General features: G+C 40.1%; 1 pseudogene; it reads left to right on the top strand.

The window, feature by feature from the left end:
* The first annotated feature begins 644 nt into the window (after positions 1-644).
* On the top strand, positions 645-13,967 carry LOC138354943 (uncharacterized; annotated as a pseudogene).
* Positions 13,968-15,607: the final 1,640 nt, after the last annotated feature.

Below are 15,607 nucleotides of genomic sequence, written 5' to 3'. Positions count from 1 at the left end.
GGTTTTTAGTTTATATTGTTAGTTAAACAAAGGATCATCAAATATTATCCCTAAAACATATATATATTTCACAATATTAGGATGATAAAGAGTCATATAATAATAAAATAATTACATTATTACATGAATTGTGTTTATTAGGGCCCACATAAATATATAAATACATTTCCCGGTAGTACAGTTAGGTTCGTTCTCGACGAATTCCGGGTTCGAATCCCGGGCGGGACAGAATTAGTTGGGTACAGTTCCTTTCACCTAATGTATCTGTTCACCTAGCAGTGAGTCGGTATTCAGGAGTTAGTCAGCTTGTTGTGGGGTTGCATCCTGGACGGGGTCAGTAATTCGACCTTAGGGAAGGGGGCCCCCATAAAAGACAAACATGTATGAATACACTCTGGCTTCCTGTCCCCCGACACAATGAATTATCATTATTATTTCATTTTTAATAATTGTGAATGCCAAAGAAGCATAAATTTGTTGTAGTGTTTGTTCATTATATAATTCCATACAGAAGGATTTCACAGCCTGGCACATCCTGATCTCATTCCAAATATTCACCTTCCCCGCACAATAATTAATAATAAAAACATGAGAGAGCATTAAACCATGGTGTCAGGCTATTTTCGAATGTAGCGGGTTTTGAGTGGTGTTGCAATAGGTTAATGAAGACCTAGAGGGGAGACTTGGAACACAATTGGGCGCATTAGGAAACGGTGCGGGGCGTGAGGCGGCGGGTCAGCCGATGCTCAAGTGTCGCCCGTCGGCGGTGTGTCGGCCCTCTTGTGTGGCGGTGTTCGTAAACATGGCGTCCCACAAGTCGCTTACGGACGACGACCTTAGAAAGAAGTTGAAGGAATATGGCATCACGTCCCCTGTCACGGCGACCACGAGGAATATCTTGATCAAGAAGCTGAACCACGTCATAGCGAGCCAGAAGAAGGTGTCCGCCGCCAGCACCAGGTCCAAGAGGGCCTCCACTGCCAGCCAGCTTAACACATTCAGTTCAGACGAGGATGAAGATAACGATACTTCTGTCCATTCACAAGCGAACAGGTCGTTTAAGTTCTTAAGAAACAAAAGGGGATCGAGAGGAAATACAGATATAACTGTAAATAACAAAAATTATAGCATTAGTTGCCCTCAGTTAAGTAGAACGAGTGGGCGGCAGGGACGACCCTCGAGTAGTAGTAGTGGTAGTGGGATGAGGGAGGACGTGTGTAGAGAGCCCAGTGGCGGGGGTGTGTCAGTGTTGGCCCGTAGTGACTCCTATAGTGAAGCGGCTCATGGCCGCACTGCCTACTACCCAGTGTCTGCTCGCTCTGGCATCAGCCCTAGAGCCAAGATCCACGATGACTATGACACTGGCTCAGACTCTGACCTGGCAGACGGTGACGACTCCCTTGACACATCTGCCAGGATGGGCCCAACCTCGTATTTGTGGAATAATAATCGTGAAAGTGAGGTGCTGCCCAACAATAATTCCTACAAAGCCCCTACGTACCAGAATCACACATCGAGTGTCTCCTGTGATCGGTCGTTTAGTGTTTCGGATGTTGCCAGTAGGAGTAGAAAAGTTAATTCTTTCCTGGAAAATGGAGATTATGATAGAGATTGTCTGGAGGACGGTGCGAGTTTTTTAGGTGTAGCAGAATCTATTGTGACTCATGCGTCTCCTGGCAACCACGAACAAGTCCGAGTTGCCAATGGGAGACACCACAGTGAATCGAGCCAACACCTCGACCACTCACACAGTGTTGAGAGCACTTGGCATTATTCAGTCCCACTCTTGTTGTTAATTCTTCTTGCAGTTTTCTTTGGCGTGGTTGGTATGCTCTACGTCAACATGCGTATGCCTCTCCTACCCACGCTGTGTTCTGTGCCTGCCATGGTCCACCAGGCCATGGCTAATGTACCTGTGCCTTTTCTCCACTTTCAATGAGCCTGAGAGTCAAGCCAAGGATGATGTTGCCCCACAATCATCACATTCATCACCACTCACAACTTCACATCACACCAGCAAAGCACCGCCGCCTCCAGAACCTGCACCGCCACATGCATCAGGTGAGGAGAAGTTGTTATATTGGGTGATTGTTGATATTTCCAGTATTGTTTAACAAATTCTCATAACTAATCCGTGGTTTGAATGTGTGTTGTTCAGGGTGTGTTAACAATACTTTTTTTTTAATACAAATTTGGGTCAAGGAGACTTGATTTGTTCACAGAATTTAATAATTAGATGTAGACTTTACTGTTTAGTATAGGTCATTACGGTATTCTGTGTTTCTGACCTAGTCTAATAATTTCAAAATCTTGCTCATATATATCACCCCCCATCCCTTCCCTGTCATTCACAGGGAAGACATGAGCAAGATTTTGAAACGATCAAACCAGGTCAAAAGAATGGTCGTAAGATGGAGAAGTTCAGAGTCGGAAAGGATATGTGCAAGTATTGGTTTGGCAACACTGTGGCAGATGAGTGAAATAAGCTGCCAACTAACATCAGAGGTAAATGGTATAGCTAGCTTCAAAAAATAGGCTCGGTTCTGTGGATACATAAGAGGATAAGGGGTTGGATCTAGATGGGTACTATCCAGAATGGGCCAACAAGCCTGCTGTAGTGACTCCTCCAACTTGTGTCTTAAAACATATGCTGCATTTGATAAAAAAAAACAAAATTACAAAATTTCTTAGTTTTAAATAAATTTTTTTCTTGCTCTAGGCAATGTGTGTAATATAAATAGGGCTAATGTTCCTCGATAAATCCATAATTTGATTGATTGTATAGCACATAGGCTGTCCTGTATTGTGCGGCTGTCATATATCTAATTTGGGATGTGTAGCAGGTGTGTGGCTGTGTTGTGTATCTTGTGTGACGTCACTTGATATGTTTTGTTGTATGCCATGTACTCGCCTAGTTGTGCTTGTGGAGGTTAAGCTTGGGCTCTTCAGTCCCACCTCTCAACTGTCAATCAACTGGTGTACAGGTTCCTGAGCCTATTGGGTTCTATCATATCTACATTTGAAAACTGTGTATGGAGTCTGCCTCCACCACATCTCTTTCTAATGCATTCCATTTGTTAACTACTCTGATGTTCTTTCTAATATGTCCGTGGTTCATTTGGGTACGTACTCAGTCTCTATCTCTGTCCCCTAGTGCCCTCTGTGTTAAATAAACTTTATCTACCGTATCAAATTCTCAGATCTTGTATGTGGTGATCATGTCTTCCTTAACTCTTCTGTCTTCCAGCTATGTGAGATTTAATTCCCGTAATTTCTCCACATAGTTCATACCCCTCAGCTCGGGTACTAGTCTGGTGGCATACTTGCTTGATACCTGCTTGATGGGGTTCTGGGAGTTCTTCTACTCCCCAAGCCCAGCCCGAGGCCAGGCTTTAGATGAGAGTTTGATCCACCAGGCCGTTGCTTGGAGCGGCCCGCAGGCCTACATACCCACTACCCAGGGAGCCGGTCGGCCGAGCGGACAGCACGCTGGACTTGTGATCCTGTGGTCCTGGGTTCGATCCCAGGCGCCGGCGAGAAACAATGGGCAGAGTTTCTTTCAACCCTATGCCCCTGTTACCTAGGAGTAAAATAGGTACCTAGGTGTTAGTCAGCTGTCACGGGCTGCTTCCTGGGGGTGGAGGCCTGGTCAAGGACCGGGCCGCGGTGACACTAAAAAAAAAACCCCGAAATCATCTCAAGATAACCTCAAGATAACCACTATTGCCCAGTTGGTCCGGCACTTTTAGAAAACAATCTAGTTTTCTCTTGAAGATGTCCACGGTTGTTCCCACAATATTTTTTATACTCGCTGGGAGGATGTTGAACAACTGGGGACCTCTGATGTTTATACCGTGTTCTCTGATTGTGCCTATGGCACCCCTGCTCTTCACTGGTTCTATTCTGTATTTTCGTCCATATCGTTCACTCCAGTATGTTGTTATTTTACTGTGTAGATTTGGTACCTGGCCCTCCAGTATTTTGCATGTCTTTATTATTTGATATCTCTCGTCTCCTCTCTAGTGAGTACATTTGGAGAGCTTTGAGACAATTCCAATAATTTCAGAATGAATGAAGGTTGATACTTCAGAATGATACTGAAGCCTCATTATTTCACTCATTTCTTTGTTGTCATCTGTGAAAGTTCCATCAACTTTGCACAAGGACCCAATGCTGGGTGCAGTTTTTGTTCTTGTTTCTGCATATAAGAAAAAAGTATTTTGGGTTCCTCTCTTTCACTTGCGGCCTTTTGTTCTCTTTGCCTCTTGGATTTTATATTATTCTTTCAGCTTGAGCTCAATCATTTATATTTCCTCACATAGCCTTTCATTCCCTTTCCCTACATTCCCAGTGTGTTTGATATTAAAATTCTCAGCACTAAAACTATAGTACTACCAGTTACAATATTATTTAAGATGAATTCATATGCTGTACAGAATGTACGTACATCTTAATTTAACCTTTTAACATTTAAAGTGCAGTTAAAAAACATGTTGATTGTCAAGTGAAATGTGGTTTTCATTATACGACTTCCCATTTTATGTCAGTATTTGAATATCGATGTTGCCTTAGGGTTCCAGTAGCTCAGTAATGTCTTCGAGCAGTCATGAAAGGTTACAAGATAATTGGGTCGGTTGTTCTTCAGGTCCCTTGGTCTCCATCATTATCATGACCCTAGCACTTACCTGGGTCAGCGTAAATATCTTCACTGTATCCTAGCACTTACCTGGGTCAGCATAAAGATCTTCACTGTACCCTTGCACTTACCTGGGTCAGCATAAAGATCTTCACTGTACCCTTGCACTTACCTGGGTCAGCATAAAGATCTTCACTGTACCCTTGCACTTACCTGGGTCAGCATAAAGATCTTCACTGTACCCTTGCACTTACCTGGGTCAGCATAAGGATCTTCACTGTATCCTTGCACTTACCTGGGTCAGCATAAGGATCTTCACTGTATCCTAGCACTTACCTGGGTCAGCATAAAGATCTTCACTGTACCCTTGCACTTACCTGGGTCAGCATAAAGATCTTCACTGTATCCTAGCACTTACCTGGGTCAGCATAAGGATCTTCACTGTATCCTAGCACTTACCTGGGTCAGCATAAGGATCTTCACTGTATCCTTGCACTTACCTGGGTCAGCATAAAGAGCTTCACTCTGTAAAACTCTTTTTATTGTACTCTTTTTATGTTTTGCATACAGATTCCTGTTGAATATATTTCAGATGAAATTTTTTTTTTTTTTTGTTCCCGACTCCCATTACACCTTGATGCAGATCAATTTCAGGAGTTCTGACTAGTGCCCAGACCAAAATGAGATATTTTTTAAATTGTTATAATTTTCAATACAAGTCTACAATTTCATAGGAGAAAAACAAGTGCAATATTGAGTTTTTGCTTAAGATGGCAGCTATTATGGTAGCTGCACTTTAACCCTTAGACACTGGTTAACGCCAATTGCTAGACACTGGTTAATGCCAATTGTTGATTCACAGGATAATGTGGTTATCGTCATATGAAGATTTAGAAAATTATTGTCTGGGTTTCACATGTTATGATGCAAATTTGGATATACATTTTAATAGCTCTGTGGATGTAAATAAAGAAAAACAGTGATAAAACAATCGGTGAAACAGAAAAAATCAGGTAGCCTCAGTAAAATCGAGTGCCAGACGCAGACTTAGTGCCTCCACCCAGTGAAACGATAAATATTCACTTATTTTTGTGTTTTTCGTATATTTCTACAAATTAATAATTCTATAATGAAAAATTATTTTGGGATATATTTATATTTTTTTGTGTATAGCCAGGTATGACCAATTCTCCATAACCATTGTCTAAGGGTTAAGGTTAAATTACAAAAGGCCATGGTCTCCATTGCACATGTATATCTTGAGGTTATCTTGAGATGATTTCGGGGCTTTAGTGTCCCCGCGGCCCGGTCCTCGACCAGGCCTCTACCCCCAGGAAGCAGCCCGTGACAACTAACACCCAGGTACCTATTTTACTGCTAGGTAACAGGGGCATAGGGTGGAAAAAAAACTCTGCCCATTGTTTCTCGCTGGCGCCTGGAATCGAACCCAGGACCACAGGATCACAAGTCCAGGGTGCTGTCCGCTCGGCCGACCGGCTCCCTATGTATGCAAAAAAAAAAAACAAAAAAAAAGAAAACATTGACTGGAAAAGCTGTAACACATTAATATCATGTAGAAGCATGTACGTAGTACAGCTGTGTAAATGCAGTGCTGAACATACAGTATAATGATAATACTGTATACTGCTGTACTGCATGTAAGGAATCTTTTTATATTTTTATTGAAGAGAAGTGCTACTTGTACTATTGTGACCTTTGAGTGGGCTGTTGCTGTACTTGTAAAATTTGAATTAGCTGTGTATAACAATTGTAATCTTTGTATTCAGTACTGTATTGTATCATAAACAGTACTCATCACAGTGCCATGCTCCTTTGCCAGGCTGGTCACATTGATAGCATGTTGAAAAAAAATTGTTAAAGTTTTTCTACTCCCATATCCTGGCCTGTAGCTAGCCTTCCTTGGAACCAGTCTTTGTAAAGGCCCACATAGTTATCTATCACAGCCAGGCTGATCAAGTAACTCCAGCAGAACCATCACCAGTTCTTTTAAAAGCTTCCACTGTTGTTCCAATGACATTTCTTATATTTGTTGGCAGGAGGTTGAAGTATCATGGGCCTCTGATGTTTACTGTGTTCTCTAATCGTGCTTATAGTCCCCTGACTTTTCATTGGATTTATTTTTGCATTTCCTGTCATATTTACCAATCAAATATCTTGCACAGAAATACCTTCTCTCTCCAGTACTGTATGTTGTACTTTAATTTTGCCAATTTGGAATCTGACTAACTTTCATATGCATATTATGAAGTGTTTCTACCAGTTTTATAATGCTGCTTGTACAGTTTCAAATTATAAGGAGAATTTGTATTTTAAAGATTATCTCATATGAATCTATAGCAGCTTGTCTATTTGTATTTTTAGATTGCTGTGCATAGGTGACCCTTCACCCCCAAACAGTACATACCTAAGCACACATCCATCTGCACTTGCACTTCTTTTAAGGTTCTGAACAGAGTCAGTCAGGGCCTTGTATTGTATATCATTTATGTCAGACCAACTCTGGAATATGGGGCATCAGTTTTGAGTCTTTTATTTTGATAAATGCAGAAGGAGAAAGTCCCAAGTATGCTACCAGACTAATCCCAGAGCTGAGAGGCATGAGTTTCAAGGAAAGACTAAAGGAGTTAAACCTCACATCACTGGAGGAGAGAGAGAAGAAACAAGATAGACATGATCACTGCATACAATTTTTTAGGGGAATAGACAGTGCTGACAAGGGCACACTATTAGGTTGGGTAGTACACAAACTAGAGGACACAGGTAATCTAAGAACCAAAGTGAGTTTACAGGCACATTTAAAAAAAAAAATTGTCAGGATAATGTACAAAATTGGGTGCATTACACAGTATTATTGTTGATGGGCTGGGGGCAGCTACAACATTGGTCTGTAGATACCCAGCCAGTCCAAGAGTAGCTGGAGAAACTTGACAAACCAGCAGGGCACCCAATGGGTTATCTTGAGGTTATCTTGAGATGATTTCGGGGCTTTTAGTGTCCCCGCGGCCCGGTCTTCGACCAGGCCTCCACCCCCAGGAAGCAGCCTGTGACAGCTGACTAACACCCAGGTACCTATTTTACTGCTAGGTAACAGGGGCATAGGGTGAAAGAAACTCTGCCCATTGTTTCTCCGCCGGCACCCGAGATCGAACACAGGACCACAGGATCACAAGTCCAGTGTGCTGTCCGCTCGGCCGACCAGCTCCCTTAGCTCCATGGGTGCAAGCTGCACTGATTACAGATGTCCTACAAGGCATCATAACATTAAGAATTGAAATGGAGGAAACAGAATCCATTCTGAGCTCTAAATGTAAATATGACAAACCATTAGGTTCTAGAACCCATACAACAGTTGATGAAGGGTTGAGAGAGACCCTTCAGAGACTAGGAGCTGTAACTCATCCCCTGCAAGAATACCTAGGTGAGCACACCTTCACCCACACACACACACACAGTATCTACTCAGGCACCTCTCTCTTCCCTTCTGTCTCTCTACCTTCAGAGTAAACTATTCCTCTTCCTTCACCACTCAATTGACTATCGGTCTGGGTTTCTTCCGCACCCCCCTTCCCCGAACCAAATAACAGTGCTACCCTTTATTAATGCCTGTCTTCAAACATGCCTGCCTCCCTCTACCCCCACCCCATCCTCTCCCATCACCCAGCCAGCAGTCTTGCATCATCACATTCCCTGGAGCACTGTGGGTCTTGTTGTGGTGATCAGCTGATACACCTGGGGAGAATGTGCCGGCAGATATGTGGGTCGAGAATGGTGGTGCCAGTGGATAACATTGGTCAGAATATTAAGTGTCAGGGCGTTGCAGCTGGGCACAATAGGTGTTGGTAGTCACAACTTACCTGCATGGCAGGTGTCAGTAGATACACCTGACCATCATGGTGTCAGTAAGTGCAACCTAACCAGCATGGTAAGTGTTGGTAAGAGGCAACTGGCCAGCATAGTGTCAGTAGATGTAGCTGGCCAGCAATAGTGTCAGTAGATGTAGCTGGGCAGCATAGTGTCAGTAGATGTAGCTGGGCAGCATAGTGTCAGTAGATGTAGCTGGGCAGCATAGTGTCAGTAGATGTAGCTGGCCAGCATAGTGTCAGTAGATGTAGCTGGCCAGCATAGTGTGTGCCAATAGAAGTGGTCAACAGGACAGTAATGTCAGTTGGTGTCTGAACCAGAATGAATACGTTTTTGTAGTTTTGTCAAATATGTCAATTTATAAAACATGAATTTTACCATGAATATTTTCTCATTACAGATGATTATTATAGAATACGCACATCAGTGATGTGCTTTCCCAAGGACTTCATTCATATTCCACACTTGTCTTCCTCAAATTCACCAAGCCTCTCGGGGTTACCTTTCACAGCTAGCCACTGCCTTTCATAAACCAAACACCTCTTGTCAGCCAGCACAATTTACGCTGCTTAATGGTATGCCTGTACTTACCCAACGCTGGCCTGATTATATATGTAGCTTGAAAACACCTAGAATGCACCGTGTTCTTTCACTAATTCACTTTCAAAAAGATTAGTTTGGATAATTTTATTTATGAACACTGAAACTCTCTGGCCATATTTAAATAACTGTTGGTATCTTTTCAGCATATAATATTGTCATTCGTAGGAAAGCTGCACAATAAATAATATTAAGTCATCAAATACACTCTTGTTTTGTCATTATTTATGTGTTCTGTAGTGACTCATTCTTTCTTTATACAATTCCTCATCCGTAAGTGTTGGAGTTCCTAACAACACTGTTTTTTATCGATGCAACACTGACTTTCACTGATTTTAAGCATTAGCAGAAAGTTAGTAGCATTTTCCATATTTAGTGTGACATCCAGGTAGCCTTCATGGATTAGACAATGGAACCTTCTGAGTGCTAAATACAACCTACATGAGACCCCATATAGGGGTAGGAGGGGTAGGACTGCATACTTAAGTGCTTGAGAACTCAAGCACACTTAATGTCTTCCCAGACCCAATGGGTCTTGGTTTTAAGAATCTTGTGCAGCCCCTAAGGCTTATAGCAAAACTTCTTTTAGGCTATATCTTCTTGGAGGTCCTCTAACATCACAACAAATTTGCCTAAGTTTTTGTTTAACTGTATCCAAATACAATACTGGAGAGGCAGACATATACAAAACAGAGAAGCTGCATAACTTGTGAACTGATGCAGTGTTTGTTGTATTTTTGTTTAGTATTGTGTTGAGAGATGTATAGAGGTGTGAGTTACATGTGGCTGCGAGAGTTAATAAATGGGCGTTCACATTTCTTTTTTTTTTTTTTTTTGCAGGCCTCAACTTCTGTACATGTTTCACATGTATATATTATTTTATATTGGTGCATGTAGGTAACATTTTATTAAGAGTACAGTACAATATTTTTTACCGAGTTAAAGTATTTAAAAAAACACTCAGTAAAGGTAATTGTATCTGTATTACATTTGTCCTAATGCACAACTGGTAACTGAACATCTTCTCTCTGTTTCAGAAATTAAGTTTCCAGTATGCAATGAAAAAACAAAGGTAAGATTGTTTTCTTTTTAGCTATGTCAATATTTTGTTTATAAAATACTATATTTGAATAGCAGGTTTTATTTTCATTATTTAGTTGTAAAGTTTCTCCTGTTGTGTATTATGAGATGTGTTGGGTTAAGTTGTAGATGCTCAATACGTCTGCTTATAAACATTATTCTGTGTTTTGATTGGAAACAATGGTTGTAAACATCTAAAAAAATTTAGTCTGGTATAAATTATTAATCTTTACATTCTTAAAACTGTTCCATTGTGTATTGCATTCTTCCATTTTAGCTTTTTACCAGTATGTAGAACAAGCCATCATCTACTTTGCAACAAGTTCAAATATTGCTGGGTTTGGGGTATATAGATAACCACAGGCTATCCTAACACTTCTGAACCTAAACGTGTTGAAACAACCTGTTTGGTCTGAAAAAGTATTTATCTTTATTATTATTATTATAATACCCCTCCATAAATACCAAGTACAATTTTTAATGTTGTAATATTTTAACACAATATAGGTAATATATATTAGATACAGTACCATTAATGGCCATCTATTTTCCATGATCTGTTGGCAAATTTGACTGAGCATAATACTTTTTTGTCATGTCATTTGGTGAATATCTTCCAGGAGAACCTAACTGTATAGAGTTTTCACTTGTACAGTATATCCAAAATTTCCCTTGCTCCAGCCTTTAATTTTTTTTTTAAGGTAGTACCATGGTTTCAGATGAATGTAACAAATCAAACTCGAAAGGAAAACTAACCATACAGCTTTGTTTTAACAATGCCAAAAGATTTTCCTACGACACTAACTTTCTTTTCTAAGGTTGCAAATTCAGGAAAAGCATTAAAAAGTTTGTCGGAGCCATGCGTAAGAAGATAATATTCACACACTTTTTCCATGCTGTATGGGCAAAGTTGACAAAGCAAAATTCAAAGTTCAATCTTTCACAAGATGGATATGTACCCAGCTAGCGAGTTTTCACCATCACTGTCATTTTGCTCCATAGTCAGAATGCCCAGATTCTAAACCTTACTTTTCAATGGTAAGGACTCTCGGTGAACAAAAACACATCAGACTCAAAATGAAAACTGACCATATAATTTTGTTTTAACTATGCCCACTGGCTTTCTTGTGGCCCAAATTGTTTTGTTTGGTCATGTTTTCTCCCAACTCACTTGTGGTTAAATGTTTTTGTTCCAAGGTGGAGGCATAATTTACAGAATCTGAAGTTGTTCTTGCTTTGCTGCTGTTCTCTCGTTATTACCACCTCTTCACTACAGGCAGTTTATAAAAGTTTATTCAGTATATAATTCTTGGGTAATAGAAATTGTGTGTGGAGGTAAAAATAATGTGAACATTTGTAAAATTAAGGCAATTTATATGGTTTAGACAAGTATTGAATTTATATTTTTGTCATTGTAACCATTGTATTGACCACTTTTTACAGATTGAACAGATTGATTGCCTGACAGTACAAGAGATAGGCTCGGTTCAGCCACTCCTTGGTAGACTGGAGGATGTCTTGCTGCCTGCTCTACACCGTCATGCCGGGTTGTATCAATGTGGAGACACACTGTTGAAATATATACCAGTAGATGAAATAAAGATCTTTTTAATCAACAAGATTCTTCACAGGTAATTTTTTATTTGTTTGCCTTTTTTGGTTCTGATATTAGTTAAGCTTCTGCTCTGTGGACAATAATGGTTTGGAGGGTGGCTGTACTGCTGTCACAAATGATCAATTGTGTGCCCTATTTTAATATTGTATGTATTTCATATCTCTTTCATATTCAGTATTTTGTATTGGAAGGTACTTTTTGTACTGCTGGAAGGTAATTATTTGGTAATTTGGAAGGTAATTATTTGTACTGCTACAAATAATGGCCACCAGCTTTAGTAATTTCACTCAAGCCTTATGTTTTACCAAGGTACCATTCAACAATACTGTACCATAAACATTGCAGGACATTAAAAATACTGTATAATAATACAGTATTTTTAATGTCCTGCATGTGCCTGGAAATGTTATTAATATGGAAAAAGCCCCTATAATTTTCAAACTGGGTTTTCATGAATGAACTGTATATAATGTACATTGTACAAGAGCAAAGATGAAACCGTTGACAATGGTATAGAGAACCAAAGGAAAGTCATAATTATCCAATTGATGTATGAGGCCATCCATCCTAGTTGTGAAAGATGTATGCAAGATTGCTAGTTGGACTAAGTTAGATCATAAACGGTTGGAGAAAATGAACTTGAAGAAGGCAAGTTCGGGAAAATATTGCCCCTATAGGCAATATTTTCGCCTATAGGGGCTAGACTGGTATTTAACTTAGGGAGCCGCAACCTGTGTCCTCGTAGGATTAAGTACCAAGCAGGCCTTGAGTTTTAAATTTGGGGAGATTTCGTTCAGTCTTGTCCCTCGCTGACGTGGGGGGTGAATAGTATGCCAGAGAACACTGGACGAGGAAACTTTAGATAGATATATGTAACAATTTGTACTGAAGTGTGACGTCAGTCACATATGGTACAATGAAGACCTTTGTGGGAATGTGTATATGTAATGTATAAATATAATGTGTGTAGTGTATGAATATAATGTATGTACAGTAGTGTATGAGTATAATGCCTGGCCAGGTCGAACCTGGCACCGGGCTGGGCTTGGAGTAGAACTACACCCGAAACCATGACCAGGTATGCTCCAGGTAATACATGTATGAATAGAATTTGTCATATGAATACAATGTATGTATATAATTATGATTATAATGTATGTCATATATGAATACTGTATAATACATGTATGTAATTAGGAATATAATGCATGTATTTAATACTGTATATATGTATGTCTACACATGTACCATATATGTATAATGTATGTCTACACATGTACCATATATGTATAATGTATGAATGTAGTCTGGATGTAATGTATAAATATGTGTGTGTGTGTATATATAATCATTTCTGGCTTTGGCTTCCCTGAGCTATCCTGGCTAATATATATATTATTAGACTTTGGCATCAGTCAGTGTGAATGGAATTCTAGGCCTACTGGGGGAGCACGAGCCAGAACCTGGCCCTCTCAGAGAGGTATGAGGAGCAATGGCCTATAGTAGTGCACATGAGTTTGGAGCATTCTATATCTGCCATCGACCAGGCCAGGCACCCAGAAAGGTAAGCGCCTCGAAACAAACCCTTATTCTAGTTAAAACTACTACTGAAAGCTAATGAGTGGACAGAACTCCCCTATTGAAAAACGAGCATTATGTTACACTTGCCGTGCTTTTTGTCTGCGCAGTTTTGCTGTGCTTTTTGTCTGCCCTTCCCCCTCCCCCCCCCTCTCCCCTCACTGGGAGGGGGAAAGGGGAGCCCCAGACCCCTTGCGCCGGCTATCCACCGGTCAGTTCTCGGCTGATGTGTTTGAGGCTTGATTGTGTGGCTCCAGCTCCTGATTCTGTGTTGTGCTGTGCCTGAAATTTGTCCTATTTTAATATTGTTGGGTGTATTTCATATGCTTTATATATAATATATTGTAAATTTATTTTTGCAGGAACTTTCATGCAGTGTTGAAGGCATCAATGCCCTGGGCAAATTGGTGGAGCTGAATAGCCACTGGGGCCTTGAAGCAGTTAGGGGAGAAAATAAGGCATTATTAGGCTTGTCTTTGTCTTCCCAGCCTACATACATCCTCTGCCACATCACCACAGCCATTTACTCCTTCTTTTATATGCTGATGGGCATTATAACAGGTCAGTATACTATGTTACTGAAACGTACTGTATTTACCCAGCCAAGGATAAACTCGGTGAAACGTAGGAGTACCAAAAGAAGAATTGTGGAAATGGAAATCTTTGAGAGAATGCAGCCATTTTCATAGCAAATTTGGTTTATGAAATGATACATAAAGAACTTTGAATAAGCTGATGGCAGCAAAATATTTCCCAGATATGCATACAATATTAGATTTTCCAGATTATATATCTACATACTTTTTTTTTTTTTTTCTGAATACCTTGGTTTACTGTACAGTAGTTTGGTGAACCAGGTATGTAAATTCAGACCAAAATGTCTACAATGTAACCAGAGATTTGCTGAATGAAGTCTGTATTATATCTGTGTACAGTAATTATGTTAGGTCTGGTTAGTGAATATAAATCATATTAACTATATTTTGAATTCTGTAACAACTCTTCATTAATGACAATTGCAGTACACTCCCTCTCCACAACAATATGAAGCAGTTGGAAAATGCATGAAATGGTGAAATAGTTCTAAACAGAAGTACACTTACATCGCATCAGGCTTGGATACCTGATGCGGCTTGGATTGGATTTTCCATGTACATGGGAAATAGGCTTACAGGTTCCAGATGAGAGGAAATGTCAGCACTGTGGAGAAATGCCTGTCAGACCACTGGAACATTATCTAACACAGTGCACAGTTACAAACCCAATAAGATTTTAACTTAGATTCAACAGAGCAGTTGTTGTTGTTAAACACATTGAGCAAAATCTTACTGAAGCAACCATACGAGTCATAACTTCTCACACTTTGCCCAAGTAAAACGGAAACAAGCAACACTTAGTGGGCCAGCCAGAGGCTTAGGACCTACGCAGGAATTTCCCTTAAAAAAAAATTCTTTGGCTTTACTGCATTCTTGCCGATCATAAGTTATTATGTATAAAATATTGATAAGAATAGACATGGTAGTTCAAAGAAACTTCTTATATTAATCCAGAAAAGGACGAGGACGTGTGTTGAAGTTAGAAATGCAGGCAAGTCGGGAGACATAAGTTTGCATACACTGTGTAGATGGACAAGTGGAATGCATTGAATGAAATAGAGGAAGCCACATTCATCCACAACTTTTAATTGAAACAGGTCAAGAGAATTAGAATGTCTCCCTGCTTCTAAATAAAGCAGCAAGACAATTTTAGAAATTGTTGCATTGATGCACAAAGGTTGACAAAGGTCTGGCATATGAGCAGTAACGGGAGGATGCCCCGGTCCTGCCTTGTGGAACAACAGACAGTTCTCTGCTGGGAAAACTGAAAATATCACCCAGATGTTCTGGGATGCCTGGTAAAGTCAGGGAGGAGAGTAAACAATAGCTTGACAGAAGCAGGGCTCTCCTGTATTCCAGATGACACATTGGCAACACTAGGAACTAACAAGTTCCAGTTTTGTTTTTGTTTATGTTCTGTAATACTGTGTATATCGACATTGGGTTTTGAAATGCAGGAAATCAAAAGCTATAAAGATTTGTTATATATGGGATGAAACCTAGACTACAAATTATATTTGTTATTTTGATGCGCTGTCACAAAATATCATGCAAAATGTAACTTGCTTACTAATGTTAATTGGTAATATTTTTATCATTTCAGTTATTTTGACTGCTTGG

This window comes from Procambarus clarkii, chromosome 65, assembly GCF_040958095.1.
Source record: "Procambarus clarkii isolate CNS0578487 chromosome 65, FALCON_Pclarkii_2.0, whole genome shotgun sequence".
Classification (NCBI taxonomy): Eukaryota; Metazoa; Arthropoda; class Malacostraca; order Decapoda; family Cambaridae; genus Procambarus; species Procambarus clarkii.
The sequence above is the reverse complement of the archived record's forward strand: the minus strand, read 5'-3'. Positions and strand labels throughout refer to the sequence as shown.